The sequence below is a fragment of the Erpetoichthys calabaricus genome, chromosome 12 (assembly GCF_900747795.2).
Source record: "Erpetoichthys calabaricus chromosome 12, fErpCal1.3, whole genome shotgun sequence".
Taxonomy (NCBI): domain Eukaryota; kingdom Metazoa; phylum Chordata; class Cladistia; order Polypteriformes; family Polypteridae; genus Erpetoichthys; species Erpetoichthys calabaricus.
In genome coordinates this window covers 103,097,851-103,121,473 of record NC_041405.2, presented here as the reverse complement: position 1 = coordinate 103,121,473, position 23,623 = coordinate 103,097,851, and the positions used below count along the sequence as shown (strand labels likewise).

Sequence of the window (23,623 nt, the reverse complement as noted above, 5' to 3'; positions counted from 1 at the left end):
ACCGATTAGGTTACTTCTGCCCCGGGCAACGCCGGGTATATACAGCTCGTAAATTATTAAACAGTAAAATCTTCTTCTGTAATTTGCTACCGTGGCAATTTGTGTGTCTGTCCAGGATTTTAAATGACCTGTAGCTCGCAAACCGTTGCACCTATACACTTGAAATGTGGTACACATATAGTACGTCACGTCTACTATCCGCTTTATGGGTGATGATTGTTTTAGTCTTTTTATCTTTATTTTATTTTATTGTACAATCAAGTCCTATCTGCGCACAGCAGGGCAGCCGTGGGCGGATGCGTATGGTGTATTCACTCGATGTTATCGTGCATTGCGCTGTCAGTGGTATTTTGATAAAAGAATTTGAACAACATATAAGAAGCGTATAAATTATTAAACAGTAAAACATTAACATTTAAGAAGTAAAGTTACATTGAGTACTACTGCAGTGCCTTCGGGTATACCTCATTTTTTCTTTGCCCATTACATGCTTAAATGTATACATTTTTTGGTGTACCTACCCGAGAACACGCGACATATAACCGACCGTGGGAGAAGCATGGATTTTAAAGAAGCGTTGAGTTCATCTGCTGGTCTCCCTCGTGGAATAACTGGTAATGTTTGAGTAAAATCTACAGCGAGTAAAACGACATTAGCTCCTATTTTTTTTTTACGATCTCTGAGATCTTGGTTTTTTCGGTTCAAGGCTTGATAAGCTATTTTATGTTCAATGTTGTACTTAATAAGTACTAATTATCCCAAACCATCATCTTTGAATGTTGCAAGACTTTCGCCTTGTATGTAGATCGGGGTAATTACATTCATTGCATTCCTAGTCTGAATCACAATGTGATTGTATGGGTGGTTACCTGGCACTGTAGGGTTGCCACCCGTCCTTTAAAATACGGAATCGTGCCGCGTTTGAGAATGAAATTGCGCGTCCCGTTTTGAATCAATACTGGAGGGGATTTATCCCGTATTTTTTTTATAATTTTTTTTTTTAAAGCAGCGTCTCATGCAAATCATCCCACACGCATTTTATGAAGATGCCTCCTTTCCTACTTTTGATTGGGTAATACTTGATGTCATCGTTAGTTTGATTGGTGTTTTTAACTGTCCAGTGAGTAGGGCGTGTCTTTCAACCGTAAGTAGATTTTTTGCACTGGTATCACTGACCTCGACGACGGCGACGTTATACGTCAAAAATAAATTACGATAAATGACGATTTTACCGATACTTTATTACGACGGCGGCTACATAGACACGATCAAATAAAAACAAAAAAATCAAATAATCATTCTACATTTTCAAAACGTCGAAAAAACGACGGAATGAAAAAAAGGCCCACCCGACGACCCACCCATTCCATTTTTATATATATAGATGTGTGTGTGTATATGTGTGTGTGTATATATATATATATATATATATATATATATATATATATATATATATATATATGTGTGTGTATATATATATATATATATATATATATATGTGTGTGTGTATATATATATATATCTGTATGTGTATATATATATGTGTGTATATATATATATATATATATATATATATATATATATATATATATATGTATGTGTGTGTGTGTGTGTGTGTGTGTATGTATGTGTATATATATATGTTGATATGTGTATATATATACAGTGGTGTGAAAAACTATTTGCCCCCTTCCTGATTTCTTATTCTTTTGCATGTTTGTCACACAAAATGTTTCTGATCATCAAACACATTTAACCATTAGTCAAATATAACACAAGTAAACACAAAATGCAGTTTGTAAATGGTGGTTTTTATTATTTAGGGAGAAAAAAAAATCCAAACCTACATGGCCCTGTGTGAAAAAGTAATTGCCCCCTGAACCTAATAACTGGTTGGGCCACCCTTAGCAGCAATAACTGCAATCAAGCGTTTGCGATAACTTGCAATGAGTCTTTTACAGCGCTCTGGAGGAATTTTGGCCCACTCATCTTTGCAAAATTGTTGTAATTCAGCTTTATTTGAGGGTTTTCTAGCATGAACCGCCTTTTTAAGGTCATGCCATAGCATCTCAATTGGATTCAGGTCAGGACTTTGACTAGGCCACTCCAAAGTCTTCAGTTTGTTTTTCTTCAGCCATTCAGAGGTGGATTTGCTGGTGTGTTTTGGGTCATTGTCCTGTTGCAGCACCCAAGATCGCTTCAGCTTGAGTTGACGAACAGATGGCCGGACATTCTCCTTCAGGATTTTTTGGTAGACAGTAGAATTCATGGTTCCATCTATCACAGCAAGCCTTCCAGGTCCTGAAGCAGCAAAACAACCGCAGACCATCACACTACCACCACCATATTTTACTGTTGGTATGATGTTCTTTTTCTGAAATGCTGTGTTCCTTTTACGCCAGATGTAACGGGACATTTGCCTTCCAAAAAGTTCAACTTTTGACTCATCACTCCACAAGGTATTTTCCCAAAACTCTTGGCAATCATTGAGATGTTTCTTAGCAAAATTGAGACGAGCCCTAATGTTCTTTTTGCTTAACAGTGGTTTGCGTCTTGGAAATCTGCCATGCAGATCATTTTTGCCCAGTCTCTTTCTTATGGGGGAGTCGTGAACACTGACCTTAATTGAGGCAAGTGAGGCCTGCAGTTCTTTAGACGTTGTCCTGGGGTCTTTTGTGACCTCTCGGATGAGTCGTCTCTGCGCTCTTGGGATAATTTTGGTCGGCCGGCCACTCCTGGGAAGGTTCACCACTGTTCCATGTTTTTGCCATTTGTGGATAATGGCTCTCACTGTGGTTCGCTGGAGTCCCAAAGCTTTAGAAATGGCTTTATAACCTTTACCAGACTGATAGATCTCAATTACTTCTGTTCTCATTTGTTCCTGAATTTCTTTGGATCTTGGCATGATGTCTAGCTTTTGAGGTGTTTTTGGTCTACTTCTCTGTGTCAGGCAGCTCCTATTTAAGTGATTTCTTGATTGAAACAGGTGTGGCAGTAATCAGGCCTGGGGGTGGCTACGGAAATTGAACTCAGGTGTGATATACCACAGTTAGGTTATTTTTTAACAAGGGGGCAATTACTTTTTCACACAGGGCCATGTAGGTTTGGATTTTTTTTCTCCCTAAATAATAAAAACCATCATTTAAAAACTGCATTTTGTGTTTACTTGTGTTATATTTGACTAATGGTTAAATGTGTTTGATGATCAGAAACATTTTGTGTGACAAACATGCAAAAGAATAAGAAATCAGGAAGGGGGCAAATAGTTTTTCACACCACTGTATATGTGGATGTGTATATGTATATATATATGTAGATATGTATATATGTATATGTATATATATGTTTATATGTGTGTGCGTGTATATTATATATATAAAAGACAGCAACACTCATAACAATGACAACACAATTACATTGACAATCATGTTACGTTATTTTTAAAATGTTTCCTTTTCTTTTTCATAACCTCTTTAACACACTACTTCTCTGCTGCGAAGCGCGGGTATTTTGCTATTTATCTATTTATATAAAGGAGAGTTGGGATCCGAGAGACTGTGTTTGTGTGTTTGTGGAGGGATGGAGAGTTAAGGCGGGTGTTGGAGTCACGTGATCATCTCCCCTCCCATTCACCTCATTTCATTCACTTCATTTCGCTACGAGCTGAGCTCCGCAGCTGGCGCGATCTTGCTGTTCTTGATTTGCTTTTCACATGGCCAAGTACATGTTGCATGCTCAAGAGTAAGCTCAGCGCACAACTTGGTCATATTACAACCGGAGGGGCGAACTGGCAACATGGTATACAAAGAGATCCTTAACAAATAATTATTGGTATAATTTCCCTCAGTTTATTATTTAAAATTTTAAAGCAGTACTTCGCCGCTGCGAAGCGCGGGTATTTTGCTAGTATATAATATATCTGTATGTGTATATATATATATATATATACGAGCTGTATATACCCGGCGTTGCCCGGGGCAGAAGTAACCTAATCGGTCAAACACTTACATATATACCAAAGTAAACCTAATCGGTCAAACAGTTACATATATAAAAAAAACCGAACCTAATCGGATAAACAGCTTCATATATACAGAAGCGAACCTAATCGGACAAACAGCTAATCTATATACATAAGCAAACCTAATTGGTCAAACAGTTACATAAATACAAAAGCAAACCTAATCGATGAAACAGCTTCATATATACAGAAGCGAACCTAATTGGTCAAACAGTTATGCATGTGCAGAATGATTTTACAAAGATTATGCGTGTTAACAATCATTAAAAAGAAAAGATTGAGGAACTCTTCTTGTATATGTGATGAAGCTGGATGAAGCTGACTTGACGAAGACGTAGGTGGCATAGATTGGTTTTTCTAAAACAGAAGAAAAAAATGAGTATCTATTATTATTTTAAATTAGAATGAAAATGAGAACCTTGATTAGAGATAGATTATCCGTATTAAAATATGTGCATGAATAAACTTTTGCTAACTCTGTAGCAAAAGTTTATTCATACAAATTGGAATGGGATGGCTTTGTGAAAAAGTAAAAATTACATAAAAATAAATTGAGAATGCGTACTTCCATTTGACTGAGATTATCTGTAATGATGAAAAAAAAGTTTAGTATGTTTTTTTTCCATACGGGAAGGATGTAAAACCTTACATAGGCACCCTTCAGCCCGTACTGAAGGGTAGTGTCAGATTCTTACTGACTAAAAAACACCCTTTTTATTCCACAGCTACCCGAAAAACCACTATTAGGCATTACTTTGGGGTGGCAGTAGTTTAGTTATGAAACAGCTGGGTCCTGAAAAAAATCTGTCTTATTAGTGGCTTCATCACGTATAGAAGAAGAGTTCCTCAATCTTTTCTTTTTCATGATTGTTAACACGCATAATGTTTGTAAAATCATTGTGCACATGCATAACTGTTTGACCAATTAGGTTCGCTTCTGTATATATGAAGCTGTTTGATCGATTAGGTTTGCTTTTGTATTTATGTAACTGTTTGACCAATTAGGTTTGCTTATGTATATAGATTAGCTGTTTGTCCGATTAGGTTCGGTTTTTTTATATATGTAACTGTTTGACCGATTAGGTTTACTTTGGTATATATGTAAGTGTTTGACCGATTAGGTTACTTCTGCCCCGGGCAACGCCGGGTATATACAGCTCGTAAATTATTAAACAGTAAAATCTTCTTCTGTAATTTGCTACCGTGGCAATTTGTGTGTCTGTCCAGGATTTTAAATGACCTGTAACTCGCAAACCGTTGCACCTATACACTTGAAATGTGGTACACATATAGTACGTCACGTCTACTATCCGCTTTATGGGTGATGATTGTTTTAGTCTTTTTATCTTTATTTTATTTTATTGTACAATCAAGTCCTATCTGCGCACAGCAGGGCAGCCGTGGGCGGATGCGTATGGTGTATTCACTCGATGTTATCGTGCATTGCGCTGTCAGTGGTATTTTGATAAAAGAATTTGAACAACATATAAGAAGCGTATAAATTATTAAACAGTAAAACATTAACATTTAAGAAGTAAAGTTACATTGAGTACTACTGCAGTGCCTTCGGGTATACCTCATTTTTTCTTTGCCCATTACATGCTTAAATGTATACATTTTTTGGTGTACCTACCCGAGAACACGCGACATATAACCGACCGTGGGAGAAGCATGGATTTTAAACACGCGTTGAGTTCATCTGCTGGTCTCCCTCGTGGAATAACTGGTAATGTTTGAGTAAAATCTACAGCGAGTAAAACGACATTAGCTCCTATTTTTTTTTACGATCTCTGAGATCTTGGTTTTTTCGGTTCAAGGCTTGATAAGCTCTTTTATGTTCAATGTTGTACTTAATAAGTACTAATTATCCCAAACCATCATCTTTGAATGTTGCAAGACTTTCGCCTTGTATGTAGATCGGGGTAATTACATTCATTGCATTCCTAGTCTGAATCACAATGTGATTGTATGGGTGGTTACCTGGCACTGTAGGGTTGCCACCCGTCCTTTAAAATACGGAATCGTGCCGCGTTTGAGAATGAAATTGCGCGTCCCGTTTTGAATCAATACTGGACGGGATTTATCCCGTATTTTTTTTATAATTTTTTTTTTTAAAGCAGCGTCTCATGCAAATCATCCCACACGCATTTTATGAAGATGCCTCCTTTCCTACTTTTGATTGGGTAATACTTGATGTCATCGTTAGTTTGATTGGTGTTTTTAACTGTCCAGTGAGTAGGGCGTGTCTTTCAACCGTAAGTAGATTTTTTGCACTGGTATCACTGACCTCGACGACGGCGACGTTATACGTCAAAAATAAATTACGATAAATGACGATTTTACCGATACTTTATTACGACGGCGGCTACATAGACACGATCAAATAAAAACAAAAAAATCAAATAATCATTCTACATTTTCAAAACGTCGAAAAAACGACGGAATGAAAAAAAGGCCCACCCGACGACCCACCCATTCCATTTTTATATATATAGATATATATATATATATATATATATATATATATATATATATATATATATATATAATATATGTGTTTATGTATATATATATATATATATATATATATATATATATATATATATATATATATATATGTATATACACATATATTATATTATATATATATATAATATATGTGTATATGTGTATATATAATATATGTGTATATGTATGTATATATATAATATATGTGTATATATATATATATATATATATATATATATATATATATATGACAGCAACACTCATAACAATGACAACACAATTACATTGACAATCATGTTACGTTATTTTTAAAATGTTTCCTTTACTGTTTCATAACCTCTTTAACACACTACTTCTCCGCTGCGAAGCGCGGGTATTTTGCTAGTTATATATATAGATTTGTGGAAAGAATCACTCAGGGTAAAATTATGGATCAAACCATTGAAAAATTAGTAGAATGCTACCTTATATACTTTGACATTTATGTTTCCTTGTGCAGAAATTGTTCTTCTTTTAACTGATTGAATCTGATTTTTTAGTGGTGTTTTATGTAATAAAAATATATTGCAGATGTAAATATCAGTTTAATATTTTCTTTATGCAGATGCATTACTTCACATTAATAATGACGGCAAATAGTTCTAATCAATTATCTTTATATGGTAAACTACACTCACTGATGATTAAGAACACCTGTGCACCTGCTTATTTGTGCAATTATCTAATCAGCCAATCACATTTCAGCAGTACAATGCATAAAATCATGCAGATATTGGTCAGGAGCTTCACTTAATGTTCACATTCAACAACAAAATGGGGAAAAAATATCATGTCAATGATTTCAACCATTGTATGATAGTTGATACCATACAAGGTGGTCTGCAATTGCTAATCACACATACAACAGTTCAAGAGTTTATTCAGAATGGAGCGAATAACAAAACACATCCAGTGAGTGGCAGCTTTGTTGATAATAGAGGTCAGAGGGGAATCACTACACTGGTTCCTGCTGACAAAAATGCCACTCTAAACAACTGTGGAGAGCAGAAATGTATCTCAGAATGCACAACACGTTGAACCTTGAGATGAGCAGAAGACCACATCGAGTTCCACTTGTGTCAGACCAGAATGGAAAGTTGAGTCTGCAGTGGGCACAGTCTCACCAAAACTGAACCAGCTGAAGACTGGAAAAATCGTAACCTGGTTTGATAAAACTCAGTTTATTCTGATGGACACAAAATAGGCTTGGAATTTGGAGCCAGCAGCATGAATTCATTCACCCAACCTGCCTTGTGTCGACAGTCCAGGCTGGCAGCGGTGGTGTAATGGTGTTGAGAATGTTCTCTTACCAATCTTTTGGGCCTGTTTATATCCATTAATCCTTGCTGGAAAGCCACAGCCTACCTGAGTATTGTACACCCCTTCACAACCACAATTTATCCATCTTCTAATGGCTACTTCCATAATCATAATCATTGCCGGATTTAGGAATAAGATAAACAAGCTACAGCTCAAGGCCTCACAATCCTCAAAGGACTAACATAACTATAGAATTTTTTTTTTTTTTAAATTTTATGTGGCTTTTTATGTGTAGCATAGTTTTAAATATGTAATCAAACAAATTCATGCATTTAAAAATAATATGTACACTTTTAATACTTTGCTATTAAATAACTTAAAGGCATATATATGTTTTCAGTTTGTTTATGGTGATCCAAGGTCCTGTTTTGGTACACACCTTTGTGAGACCTTCAGCTGTAACCTTTTAACAAGGGGCCTCCAAGCTTGACATAGCTTAGGGCCACACCAAGTCTAAATCACTGATGATAATGCATCAGGTCACAAAGCAAATGTTGACTCAAGCTGATGTCGTGAACATGACAATGAGTCCAGTGTTCTTCAGTTAACTTCCCAGTCACCAGATCTGAATCCCATAGAACACATTTGGGATGTGGTAGAACAGGAGACTCGCAGTATGAATGTGCAGCTGACAAATCTGCTGAAACTACATGATGTAATCAAGTCAACATGGACCAGAATATCAAAGGAATGTTTCCAACATCTTGTGGAATCCATGTCAGGAAGAACTCAGGCTGTTGTGAGAGCAAAAGGAGGTCCAGCCTAGTATTAGTATACTTAAATCCCGTTATAGCGAATACTGAAGCAATGAAATTTTCAGAATAATGAATACTTTTTGTGAGCCCGGGCAAACATTCATAGAACATCATGTTAAACTATCTATCTATCTAAACGAATCTTGTTTTAAAGAAATGTAAATCTCAGTATAACAAACTTTTTTTTTCTACCAAAAAATGGCTACCTAATATAATAATGTGATGCAAAAAATACTGAATGCCGCTACTACACTTTCTGCGCCAAGTCTCAGGAACCCTGCACCAGGTGTTCTCAAAGATAAAGACAGTCTGTTTCAAAATTTCCTGTCTTGGGCATTGTCTGCAAGCTTGTAGGCACAACTCCTCATACACACAGCCGAATTCTGAGTCAGTGCTCCACCGAGCATCCGCGTGGGTAGTTGTGTTGTGTGTGGATACTGTACTGGTCCAGTTTCATAGCGCTTCTCAGAGGTTTCTTTGAGATGAACAAAACGTGTGACAAATGGTGTCAGTTCACACTGAAAGAAAAATTAACAATACTGGAAAAAGTTGATTCCAGAATGAAGAAAAATGATGCGGTAAAAGCATTTTGGAATCACGTCTTCATCTTCATCTAACAACTCATTTGCATTGTGTATTTTTTTACCTCTGCAGTGGGCTGGCGCCCTGCCCGGGGTTTGTTTCCTGCCCTTGCACCCTGTGCTGGCTGGGATTGGCTCCAGCAGACCCCCGTGACCCTGTACTTAGGATTCAGCGGGTTGGGAAATGGATGGATGGATGGATAATGGATAGATGGATTTTCTTACCTAGATTTCTATTAAAAAAAAGTTACATCTAACATTTCAGTTTTAATCTGTGTTCATACCTGTATTTCTATTAAAAAATACACCTGACGTCTCGTTTTCATTCTGTGTTCATACCTGTATTTCAATTTTTTTTTAAATTACATCTAACATCTCGTTTTCATTCTGTATTTTCATACCTGTATTTCTTTAAAAATGTTACATCTAATATTTAATTTTCAAATAAAATATTTTTGCAATTTAAGAAACGCTGTTTTTAGTTTCTCATATATGAAGTACTGTATAGGGAAAATATTGTAATTGTCCAAAAAATTTGAGGTTTTGATGAATCTCGACATTTTAGACCTCCCCGAGTCTGAAAATACAGTACCATTTTTAGAATTATGTCTGTGTGTCTGTGTGTGTGTGTGTGTGTGTGCGTGTGTGTGTGTGTGTGTGTATGTAAACACAACAACTTGAGTACGCTTTCACTTAGGTCAACCAAATTTTGCATACAAGTATTAGGTACAAAACGTAGATTTATATCAACTTTTGAGGTATTTCCGCTAACCGTAAGTGGTACTTTACCTGAAACATTTCCCCAAAAATATTAAAAATTTGATAATTTCCCATCATATCATAGTAAAGCACCACCTTCTAAGCATTTTTTGTCCTTTTGCATTTTTTTGAAAAACGACCGGTTTTCGAGATAATTGCAATTTTCTGTTTGACATTCAAATGGTAATGCATGCTTATTTGAGAACATTTTGCTTTATGAAAACAAAATTTTGTGTACAATTATTATATTTCACACATTACTTAAGTCTCTTGCAACTTTTGACCCACTTCCGCTTATTGAAAGTGGTAATTTTACCTGAATTGTTCGCCAAAATAAAATTATCATGGCAAATTTTTTTATACAGGTATTGTCAACCTTGGGTCACAGAGTTACACGAGAGACAGGAAGATGAATCCGGGTTTTCAAGGAGAATACAGGTACTCTATTGCTATACAGAGAAAGCAGTCTCAAGACTTCAGAACAGGAACTGTTAGCAGCCGTGATAAGGCCGATAGTTCTGCTTTAGCTCTTATCTTCAGATTAGAAGAACACCAGCGGCTCAGAATCACCGCTGTGGCAGATGTGGTCTGGAGAAGACTGATCAGGAGAGTGTGAGGAAGAGCAGATCATCGCCCAGTGTTTAATGTTAAATATTGTGCAACATGCACGGTATGCGGTAACCGTGATCCTGTAGAGAACAACCAATTGTTTTGCCCTTAGTTTACTGTTTATCAGACAAAGCAGAGCAGCTACGGAGCTGTCCTTTTGCAGCTCCTGTTAGACATGGCGAATCAGTGGTGGCCCCGGTCACAATACTATACATATTTTCCCCATATTCGTTACAGTGATCCCCCGCCTATCGCAGAAGTTATGTTCCAGACCCATCAGCGATAGGTGAAAATCCGTAATATAGAAAGACCATATAAATAAACATTTTTTTTATAGTTTAAGCCTAAAAATACCCCTCCCACATGCTTTAAACACATGTAAACTTATTAAAACACACTTTGTAAACACATATGATATGTGGATGTCGGGCAAAGGATATGAGTAAGATCTCTCTATTATAAAAAAAATCTTGGCAGGGAGATGAGGCTTGATCTTCTCAGAAAACAATTTGACATTCCGCGAGAGACATTTTAACATCACACAAGACAAGGCAGTGAGATAGAAGGACAGCTGCTGTACAGGCTTTTAAATGATCAATGCGCAGAGCGACAATCAGAACTGGCATCTTGGCAGAAGCAGTACAAAGCCAGTAGCTAATCTGTCCACTTCTCCTTAGCGCACGTTCAGCCCTCCTCCCAACCCCTTGATAACACCAGCGGGAGAGACACGAAGTGGCAGGAGTGTAGCACGCCTCCAGGGGATTTTTCTTGTTTGTGTGAAGCGATCGAGACCAGATCATCTCGGAGAAACACTTTTACGACACACAAGACTAGACATTACAACCTTAGGAAGCAAAATCCGTGAGATGGTGACCTTTGCACGTCACGCCCTACTTACAAACAATTTAGAACAAGTTCACTGACATCTAATCTAGCAGTTGTAGGAATGCTTTTGGCAAACTAACTCCAGGTGCTTCCAGCTCTTAAAACAACGACAAGCAGAACATGCAGCTTTCCAGCAGATGATCGGAGCACTTCTTTCTTAGCGTGCGTTCAGCCCTCACACCCCGCCTCCCCTTACTCCTCCTCTTTCAGAATGCGAGCGGCAGAGACATGAGAAAGAGATTTAACCACACCCGGGGCAGGAAATAAAGGACAAATATTGTTTTTACAAAAGTTTTAAAATAAAAATGAAAATAATGCATATGTAACAATTCCCATGAAAATAATAATCTTTTTAAATTGTTTATCCGATAAACCAAACCCAGGGAAGGGCGAGCGAAGTGAGCAGGGGGGGGGGGGGGGGGGGCTATTAATAATAATAATATTAATAAATCCTTGATGTGGTGGGGGCGCAATAGCTGAACCGCGATATAGTGGTGGATTACTGTATAAAGAAATTTCCTTTATAACAAAATATTTTTATGGTTCTGTGAGTTTTGTTATAATGGGTTTCACCTGTAATTTGATCAGTGAGTGTATATTATAATATCATTTATCCAAACACACAAGTAAACAACGGGGCAGAACCAGACTTATGACCTACTTCCAACCATTTTTCTATAGGGACATTATTGTGGTGTTTACAGAGTAAAGTGAGATTCTTACTTGCAAGCACTAATCACCATGCAACATATGAGCATAACAGCTTTACTTTGAAATGTCTCATTGTGTGCCTGTACTAGGGGTATTTTGGCTAACACCATTATTTGACTGCACATTTTCTGTCAGGGTCCAAATCCAGGTGGTTCGTTGTGTGGTGGGTGAGACAACACACTATCAGCAACAGTGACTCCCAACCTTCTGGTCTTAATTAAAACATTGAAATACTGGCTGTCAGAATTCATCCACGTTATTTGCCCAGGGAGATAAATTACCTCCTCCTTATTAATGTTTATATTCCTCCCTTTGGAAATGGGGACTCAGCAACAAAAATGATTCATTCCGTCACTAACACTTTAACAGTGACTCATTCTGACCCTGCAGTTCTAATATGTGCTGACTTCACCTGTGTGACTTTGGAAGGAACTGTAAGGAACTAAATTTCTATCAGTTTGTGTAATGTTCCACTTCAGGAAATAACTACTTAGACCTGCTCTATTCAAATGATAAAGATGCCTTTAAGTGTAAACTACTGGCACCTTTGGGCATATCTGACCACAACCAGATTCATCTATTGCCAGCTACAAGCCTGTTACCACCAGGATAGTGAGAATATGGAGACAGGAGGCTGAAATGGCTCTGAATAACTGCTTTCAAATGACAGACTGGGAAATGATGTGAGAGTCACAAGGGGACAATATAGAGGGACCCTGTCACTGAATCACAAAGTATATTAACACAGTGGTACCATCAAAGACAGTGTGTTGCTTTTCAAACATCAAGCCCTGGTTTACTAAGGAGCTAAAAGGTCTCCTGAATGAGAAAAAGAGAGCATTCAAATCTGCCACATTCTTCCAATGACCTATCACGCCACACCATCCCTACTACATCAACAATCCCTATCATGTTAACTGGAATGGGAATGGCCAGTGATGAGTCTACATCTTTCCGTTAGTGTGGACTGGCCATAACTGAAGACCAAGTAAGGATACAACTGTGGAAGCTACACACAGGAAAAGCTGCAGGACCAGATGGAGTCAGTCCTCGAGTTCTTAAGGTCTGTGCTGACCAATTTTGTGGTGTCCTCTGTCACCTGTTCAGTCTGTCCCTAAGGCTACAGAAAGTGTCACTGCTGTGGAAAACATCCTGCATTGTTCCTGTTCCAAAGAAGGCAAGCGCCTCATCACATAATGAACACAGACCAGTGGCACTTACATCTCACATCATGAAGACCTTTGAGAGGCTGTTCCTAGAATATATGAGTCCTTTCATGATAGATCACATTGACCCACTGCAATCTGTCTATCAGACAAAGATTGTAATTACAGTATCTATCTGCTTATTAAGGCTTATTCTCACCTGGACAAAGCTGGCAGCACTCGTAGGATTATATTTTTTGATTTCTCCAGTGGTAAACTCAGAGATATTAAGTGGTAAACTTAGAGATATGCAGGTAGATGAGCCTATGGTGTCCTGGATAATGGACTGTCTGTCTGAAAGACTGCAGTTTATGAGACCTAGAGACTGTGTTTCTGATACGGATGTGGGAAACACTGGAGCACCACAAGGGACAGTCCTGCCTCCTTTTATCTACACTCTGTACACCTCCAATTACAAATTTAACTCAAGGTCATGTCACTTGCAAAAATTCTCAGATGATTCTGCACTTATGGCGGATAAGAAAGAATACAGGATTCTGGTGGAGAAGTTTGTTTCTTGTTGCAAATAGAAATGTCTGAATCTTCACATCAGCAAACCAAAGGAAGTGGTTATTGACTTTGACCGCACCATAGAACCTGTATGTCTGTCACTGTTCAAGGAGTGGATGGGTAGTGCATTGCTACATGTACTTGGGGGTCCACATCAATGACAGGTTGGACTGGTATTGGAACGCAGAGGAACTATGTAAGAAAGGGCAGAGCAGGTTCTTTTTCCTTATGAGACTGTGTTGTGTGAAGTGACATCCTTTACATCTTCTGTAGCTCTGTGATGGCCAGTGTGATTTACTCGGCTGTAGTGTGCTGGGCTAGTAACATAACTTCAAGAGAGGCATTCTGGTGTGAGTTCAGACCATAGTGTGTGTATGTGCGTATTTATTTAACTATGTGTTTCTTTATTATAAAGAATCACCAGAGAAGATCCTCAGCACCTGGAGATGTCTATGAATGACAGACTTTAAGCAGTCATTGCATGTAGGGGATATGCAACAAAGAACTAAATATGGCTGCTTTACTAGACCTGCCATTGCTGCGTGCCAAACATTATGGTGCCCTGAAATGGAGGGCCCATGTATAAAAAGTGTTGTCATTTCTACATGCTATGACCGAAATGTATGCAAATATCCTTAAATGAAAGTCTGCAATGTGCACTTTAATCACTTTAATCTGAATTGTTAGATTTGTTATTTTAAGCTGTAGAGCGGTGGACTAAATCAAGGTAAAATGTGCCTTTCTCCCAAAAATTATGGAGGGCACTGTATGTAAACCTCTTGAGAGGTTTACTTTTCTCGGCAGTGACATTCATGTTTCTGGTGACTCTTCCTGTGAAGTCAGTAGATGGATTGGGAGTGCATGGGGAGGAGGTCATGTGGTCTCTTGAAAGGGGTGTGTGGCCAAGGTCCAAGTATTTTGAGTCCTGGTGCTTTCTGTTTTGCTTTATGGTTGCGAGACATGGATGCTATCCAGTGACCTGAGACGAAGACTGGCCTCCATTGGTACTGTATCTCTTCAGAGAATCCTTGGGTACTGCTGGTTTAACTTGGACTCACAGAGCATCAGTTATGGCACTACAGCCATGTGGCATGATTCCCCAAGGGTGATTCGACTCATAGTTTCCTCATTGTTGAGGACCCGAGCGGCTGGACCAGGCCAAGGGGACGCCCATGTAACACCTGGCTGCAGCTGATAGATGGTCATTTCTGAAGGGTGGGACTGGAACCCTGGGGGATTGCCAACCAGGATCCCGAGCTGTTTTGTCGCATGTTGGGTGCAGCAATGCTCTATACCTGACCTGACGATATGTACTAAAAATTGGCAACAGATTATTTATAATGGATAACTAAGGTATAGTGTGGTCAAATTTCTGTGGTGCTAGTTTTTTCACTCTTTAAATTCTTGTTTTAACTGATATTTCTTTCCCTTCTGTGCTTTTTTGCATTGTTCATTCTAGAAATTTCTTTCACATATACTCAACAAGTTACATTTTTCAAAATATGTCTAAGAATATCATCCATTTAAAACACAGTCAGCTGTAGTTTGTTTAGTGTACAGTCCACGTACGACTCCACATACGTTGTTGTTGTTGGGATATCTAGATTCACAAAAGAAAATTAACTCATAATTCCAAAGCGAGTGTCCAAATGATACCCAATTTTGACTCAGAATGAAACAAATTGTTGACCCAAAAGCCACCACTGCCTTGACGAAGGCTTTCCCATCAGATCAGGTTATACACTTAAATCAGGTGCAAGTGTGTTTTCATGGGCAGTTGTTGAAATATAAGGTAGTGGAAATAAAACACTAACCAGGAGTGGCTTTGTTGCTGGTGTGAATGGAAAAGTGCAATAACTGTGTCATTCGAGCTTCTGTCACTGTTTTGTGTTATGCTGATGACACTGCTATCGTGGGCTGTATCAGGAGTGGGCAGGAGGAGGAGTATAGGAACCTCATCAAGGACTTTGTTAAATGGTGCAACTCAAACCACCTACACCTGAACACCAGCAAAACCAAGGAGTTGGTGGTGGATTTTAGGAGGCCCAGGCCCCTCCTGGACCCCGTGATCATCAGAGGTGACTGTGTGCAGAGAGTGCAGACCTATAAATACCTGGGAGTGCAGCTGGATGATAAATTGGACTGGACTGCCAATACTGATTTTCTGTGCAAGAGAGGACAGAGCAGGTTATACTTCCTTAGAAGACTGGCGTCCTTCAACATCTGCAATAAGATGCTGAAGATGTTCTACCAGATGGTTGTGGCAAGTGCCCGCTTCTACGCGGTGGTGTGCTGGGGAGGCAGCATTAAGAAGAAGGACACCTCACACCTGGATAAACTGGTGAGGAAGGTAGGCTCTATTGTTGGCATGGAGCTGGACAGTTTAACATCCGTGGCAGAGCGACGGGCACTGAGCAGGCTCCTATCAATTATGGAGAATCCACTGCATCCACTAAACAGTATCATCTCCAGACAGAGGAGCAGCTTCAGCGACAGACTGCTGTCACTTTCCTGCTCCACTGACAGGCTGAGGAGATCGTTCCTCCCCCAAACTATGCGACTCTTCAATTCCACCCGGGGGGTAAACGTTAACATTATACAAAGTTATTGTCTGTTTTTACCTGCATTATTATCAATATTTAATTTAATACTGTTTTTTGTATCAGTATGCTGCTGCTGGAGTATGTGAATTTCCCCTTGGGATTAATAAAGTCTATCTATCTATCTATCTATCTATCTATCTATCTATCTATCTATCTATCTATCTATCTATCTATCTATCTATCTATCTATCTATCTATCTATCTATCTATCTATCTATCTATCTATCTATCTATCTATCTATCTATCTATCTATCTATGCTTGGCTCTCATAGACAATGCTGTAAATGTCAGTTACTTCTCACATATTTTCATATTTATTTCAATAATAAACCTGACTAGGCAGTAGGCAATGCGAATTTCAGTAGACTTTTTCTTTTCAAAAGACACAGATCTTTGTATGGACCTTTTTGTTCTCACAGTGCCTTTTAACATTAAAACACTTTGAATTTATTGTAAAGAGGATATTTGGCCCTTCTTTATAGTACAGATCAGATAACACCATTGATTATGTGGTACTCTTTCTCCAGTCAAGTTACCCAGTTTTGACCTTGTGCAAGTTTTTATGAGTTTTCCATTTACTGTAAAACAGTCAAACATTATGGAAAGAACAAAGCCGGCATAGCAGAATGACCCTAATATTTGACAGGGGGCAGGCAACATTTTGACGTCAGTAATGGTGGGTCAAGGCTCTGCTTGAATACATATAAAAAGCATCTTGTCCCATAATGTGGTGTAACGCAGCAGGCAAGAAAAGACCTCCACAGCTTTATTATATCAGTCCAGTAGCCATAACACAAAGGCTATCTTATCTGCACAGAGTCTGAGAGAACTGTGTAAGAGTTCTCTAAATAAGCAGTAAACCTAAATGTTTAAAAAGAATTTCCTTTGAGAACAGCTTGGGATTGGGATATCTAGATTCACAATACGTTTTATCATATTTTACTCAAAAACGTTATATGTTCTCAATGTTATACTAAGTAACGACTTTTAAGCAAGTACCCCATGTTAGGAATTTTAATAAGAATCCGAGCATATGTTCCATATTTTTTTCTTTCTTTGCTTCTCAGGGTTCACCTATCATGTTCTCCAATGGGTGCTCTTATACACACAGTGCTTTGAAATCTCATGCTAAAAAAATCATCTTGCACATAGCTAGCATAAGACAAGGTATCTGTTGATGAATGAAACAAAATATTTTACCCCAGACTGCATTATGCAGATAAGAATATGGACTGTGGAATGAATGTGTTTGAAAATGAATGGATGATTTTATGGGTGGGCAGACACATAAGCTGATGGATGGTGTGAGGGACAAATCAGTGTCTCAGATGGTATGGACCCCCAATCCCTTACTTGGCCAGGAATCCTTGGTAACAGAAAATCTGGGGGCGAATGATAATATCTCCTTTCTGTGCCCTGACCTGGATGTGGAATGACATTACAGTGGCCACAGTGGGGCTGGCATCCTAACAATCACTGAGTGACACCTGGGATAGACTTGGGACAGCATAGTGGGTGACTGTCTACTGTGGGCTATGCGCAGAGCATCCCCCTGTACACTGGGTGGCAGTAACCTGGCTGGCAAGCCCCATTATGGATGCCTGCAAGGCAGCATGGGAGTTGTGGTCTCATGGGCTTGCTCTCTCAGGTTTTGTGGGAGCCACCTGGGGAATTTTCTCTGGATAATAATGATGGTACAAGGAGTTCTGTGTTCCTGCCTGACCTGGAAGTGCTTCCTGGAGGCAATTGATTATGTTCTCCCAGGCCTGGAGTTAAAAGAAAGGCATCCACTTGGCTCAGGGAGTTGGAGTTGGGAAAGATGCTGGATAATACTCACCTGAGGAGAATGAAAGAGAAAAGAAAAGAAAATGATAGGATTGGAAAGTATTAGAAAGTAACAAATTGTGTAATACTAAAGCAATAAGTTTGTCAATAAAAATAACCTCTGATTGAACCAGGAACTGGCCTTGTGTAGTTGTGTTTGGGGTTTGAGGCTCAGTGGTGAACCCTACTGGCCACACGAGATGGATGGATGGACATTCAGATGAATGACTGTAAAGCCTTATTGACAAATGAAAACTGATGGATTATGGGTTGGTGGACTTAATAAACTAACAGCTATACTGATTAATGGATGAATAATACTAACACATTTAAAAATATAATGCCCTTTTGTGCTCCCATTTTGCATGGCTTAGAGGTCTTCTGCCATATAAACAACAGACACTCAAAGTTTGATTACTGACAAAGTCTGCTGTTCACAAGGCGGATGCGTTCATGTGAACCATGCCCTGATCAAAAAATAAATAAATAAATAAATATATATCAGAGGACCTTAGAAGAAGAATTGAGAGAAAGAGAAAGCAATGCAGGGAGCTGGAAAAGCCTAGAAAAACATTTCTAAAGGCTGGGGATTTATCAATCCACAGTAAGACAAACTGCCTACAAAACAGAGGAAATTCAGTACTTATGCTACAGTCCATAGTAGTGGGAGTCCTTCAATGTTCATGGCAAGAACATAATGGGCAATGCTAAAAGAGGTGGTAACAGCAAAGGGAGTGCAGAACTTGTGTTAACTATCCAAAGACAACATTCATGCTTCAAATAGAGGAAAACACTGAACAAAAATGGTGTTCATGGAAGGACACAATGGAAGCGACCACTGCTGCACATGCCATGCATTGTGGAACATCCAGGTGGTCTTCTGCATGCATCTAAAACATTGCTCGGTGGATGGATCAGAGAAACATTGAACTCTTCAGCAGAAACATGCAACGCTGTGGTTGCAGAAAACAAACAAAAAAAAAAAACACTGCAAATGAATATCAAAACTCATTTCATCTGGGAAGATTAATGGAGGGAGAATAATGGTTGGGTGCTGCTTTGGTGAATCACGGACAGTACAGTTTGCTTTCATAGAGGGAAATATTAATTCAAAAACCATATTACTAAATTTTACCAAAAAAAAAAAAACCAAGGTAGAGGTCCATAAGCTAAAGCTAAATAGAACTTGAATGGTGCAGCAACACAATAGACAGAAAGAGAGGATTTAATCAAGAACAGTCTGGCTTAAACAGAAGAACATTTGAGTTTTGGAATCAGAGTTAAGACCTCAGCATAACTAAGATACAGGGCACAACCTGACGAGAGCAAGGAATCCCAGAGATATTGATGGAAAGACAGTTTTCCAAGCAGAGAGAGAGAGATAGAGGTTGGGAGCATGTGCTGATTATAACACATTATCGCACTCACCACACGACGAACCACCAGCCGTACAACAGGTGACACCTCAGCACCTCACTGGGACAGTGTGAGGAATGATCTGAAATACCTCCTGTTTGTTGTTCAAGTCTGATCAGCAGCTACAGGAAATATTTGGTAGAGGTTAATGCTGCTAATGTATCTTCTACAAATTGTTAAATACAAAGGTTCACATATTTTTTCCAGCTTGGATCATGATAGTTTAAAGGAATACTCCACCCAAAAATTTTATTTTTTTATATGTTACCTACCCCATGTAGTTTGTAGTGATGGCTAAGAAAAAAGTGTAATCTCATGTTTCCATGCAGAACAGGGACAAAAAAGTTTCTGATGCAATAGTCATCTAGGGTGGCCAACTTTGAACAACAGCAAACAATATCAAATGCCTCCATGAAAACACCGCATACTACTCTTGTCACATAATCTACACGTCAAGTCATCCTGTCATATGCTCACAATGTCCCAAATGCATACATTTGAACCAAAAAAGGTAAATAAACCACTTCCAGAAAACTCTGTCATAAACAAAGACATGATACACTCAGACGTGAATGAGCATTTGAATTGTAGGCCTAACTCACATCTTTACATTTATATTCACTAGGGGCCTCTGCCCCCTGCTCGCTTCGTCCCGTCAACCTGTCAACACGCTAGCCACTCCGCAGCTCTGCCACTCGCTTATGGGGAAGCGGATGTACAATTTAAACAGATTGTTATTTCCATGGGAATTGTTACATATGCATAATAGATATAACTATTTTACATTACAGTGAGTAATTAACCATAGTAAAAAAATAGTAAAACGTAATAAATTGAAAGAAAATTATGTTTCATGTTGCGTTAGAGGTATTCGTTGCATTATACGTTTTCATTCTGTTTGGCTTTAAAATTAACACGCAAATACTTTTTAAACTTACACTTTTACTGTAAAATTTTCTAGCAGTTATAGCTCACCTAAAACATTAACTCAGTAGCAACTTCATCATAGCTTAGAGCCATCGATCAGGGATTCATTGAAAACACAAACATTGCTCTTGTGTCTTGCTTCTTGTAGCTATAATACAAGTATCTAAGTATGGTAATGTTAACTGAAATGTGGACAGGCAAACAGATAAACTTCTGTTAAGGAAACATTTTCAGTTATATTTGACAGCTTCAAACCCTGAACAACAGGAAATTAATTCTGAGACATGGTAGAGACAGGGTATATACAGTACTTTCAAGTAACACAGATCAACAGTAATATAATCTTTTTATTGCATATGCTGCCCTTCTTCGAGGATGTATTGCACCATAAAAAAACCACAAACCACAAAACTAACACACTAAATCATTGAAGCATAAAAAACAAACATAAATGCAACTTTACATGATAGTATACTTATAGTAGAGAAGAAACTAAGTAGCGCACATGTGAGTGGCACTCGCTCCTGAGGAATAATAATGTGGGATACCAATAGGCCACCTGGCATAAAATGAAGGACTGACAGACCTCACAACTCCTTCCTGAACATTCTAAGAGCATGCAGACCCAGTAGCTCACCCGATCAAAACCCAGCGGCCATCGTCCACAACCAATAGCTTGAATTTGCTTAGTTAAAGGCTGTAATTGTAACTAGAAAGTAAAGCAGTGGAATTAAGGAAACAACAATGACAAGTCACTACATTATGTGGCCACAATTTAGCATCATGGCCTGATCAATAGCTCTACAAACTCATTTCCCTCTGTACAATAAAAGATTTCCTAAAAGTTTTTAGCTGTAACTGTACAGAATATTTAAGAGGTTTTAAATAATGCCTTTGTTAATGAATTATTGAGTGACATGTAGCCCTTTCAGACGTGGACTTGGCTATTCTCAGTAGCGGCACCATAATGAGCTGAAGAGACAGCGAGGTCATAGAGACGTGTGTAACCAAGGAGCAAAGGAACAGAGCAGACAGGGGTTCACACCAAACACAGGAAGTGCATCATAAGTAAGCAAAAGGTCGTCTTAAACTGACAAACAAGGCTGATGTTTCCACTCTGATAATGACAAGAGAGAATTGGGAGAGCCAAGTGTGGTGGTGCTAAAGCAGTCAGCTAAATTCTTTCTCTCTTCTAAGAGTTCAAGAGGGTTCCAGAATTTTAACTGCAATTCATTTTAAGAAGTTTGCTTTATACCCATGCACGATCATTAAAGGATCTCAAGATATGCATTATTGAGCAAATAAAAAAGTTAATTTATAATTGGCAATGGAGCAGTGGGCTTTCAAGGAAACAGACGGCATGTTTCATTTCACGTTTCTTTTGATGCTTTCGGCCTAATCTGTTTCTTAAGCAATGGAGGCATCTGTTAACAGATCAGTGGCATCTTGTCCAGGGTTAAAGTTCTTATAAGGGCGACTCACTTCTTAAATGAAAAAATGTCTTCAGAGTGGTCTTAAACCATTTTGTGTGCTGTGCAATATAACAAGATTATTTTCTTTTACGAAAAATGTACATATTTTGGCAGGTGTTAAGGTGTGATGCATTCATTTATCAATCTATTGGGGAAAGCGTTGTTATGGTGTGTGGAAGACAAAGAAATCAACCGAGATGTCCAAGAGTGTAGTGCAATCCACAACACAAGCTGCCAGGTGCATTATGTGCCATTCTATGAAGGACTCAACATGACAGATAACTGCAATTTATATACACAAATGGCTTATTCATGTCACTGTGACTGTCACTCGTTGGTCATTTCAGGAAAATCTATTTAACTTAGTGGTTTCCCGTGCATATATCATTGCATCACTGCTTCTTAAAGACAGTGGAATACCCCAGAATCTCTAATACATGCCATGGCTACCTATTTAACTTAGTGGTTTCCCGTGCATACATCATTGCATCATTACTTCTTAAAGACAGTGGGATATCCCAGAATTTCTAATACGTGCCATGGCTACCTATTTAACTTAGTGGTTTCCCGTGCATACATCATTGCATCATTACTTCTTAAAGACAGTGGGATATCCCAGAATCTCTAATATGTGCCATGTCTACCTATTTAACTTAGTGGTTTCCCGTGCATACATCATTGCATCATTACTTCTTAAATACAGTGGAATACCCCAGAATCTCTAATACGTGCCATGGCTACCTATTTATCTACCACTATAACTTAGTGGTTTTCCGTGTATACATCACTATATTATGTGTTCCAATGGGCCGTATGGTATGTTTCATAGATCCAGCATCCTAGATTAGAATCTTGGGTTTTGTTTGTGGGAAGTCTGCATGTCCTCCCTGTTGGCTGCTTGTGTCTTCTTCTCAGATGTGTTAACTAATGATTCCAAAATGGCCATTCTGTGAGTGGGGGTTTATATCTGAGTGGGCCTGGCATGGCCCTGAATTGGATCAACTTGGTTTGAAAATGTTATATAATGTTATGAAAACAGAGCATTGCTTAATGTACACAAATGGTGCCTCACAGAGCTCAATGGCAGAAGTTTTATTGTCTTTTTCCTATTGGAGTGGGTAGTTTACCTGCAAAACCCATCACGCTCTATCACACTTTCACAATTATAATTCTGAAAACTCCCCGGATTGAAAAACTGTGATCCATGAAATTCTGCCACCAATTTTTTTCCAAACGTTTTGTTAAACAGTTTTCATACTAAAATATTATGTGGAAGAACATGAAGGTAACTCTTCAATGTCTGAGGAATTAGGTGGAAATAGCCTAATTTTCACCCAAAACTGACAAGATTATTCACAAAAATAATCAAACATAATCCTCCTGTGTTGTCATCCTTGTCCTTTAGAAGGTAGGACCCCATTTGTCCTCTTTTGAGTTTAAAAAAGGAAGAATAGCAGGATCCCAGTGTACTTCTCTT

The 23,623-nt window shown here is 38.5% G+C and overlaps 1 protein-coding gene across 1 annotated transcript in view; it reads right to left on the bottom strand.

Moving 5' to 3' along the window:
- lpar4 (lysophosphatidic acid receptor 4) overlaps positions 1-23,623 on the bottom strand; it is a 159,631-nt gene that overhangs the window by 102,764 nt on the left and 33,244 nt on the right. The window lies entirely within an intron of this gene.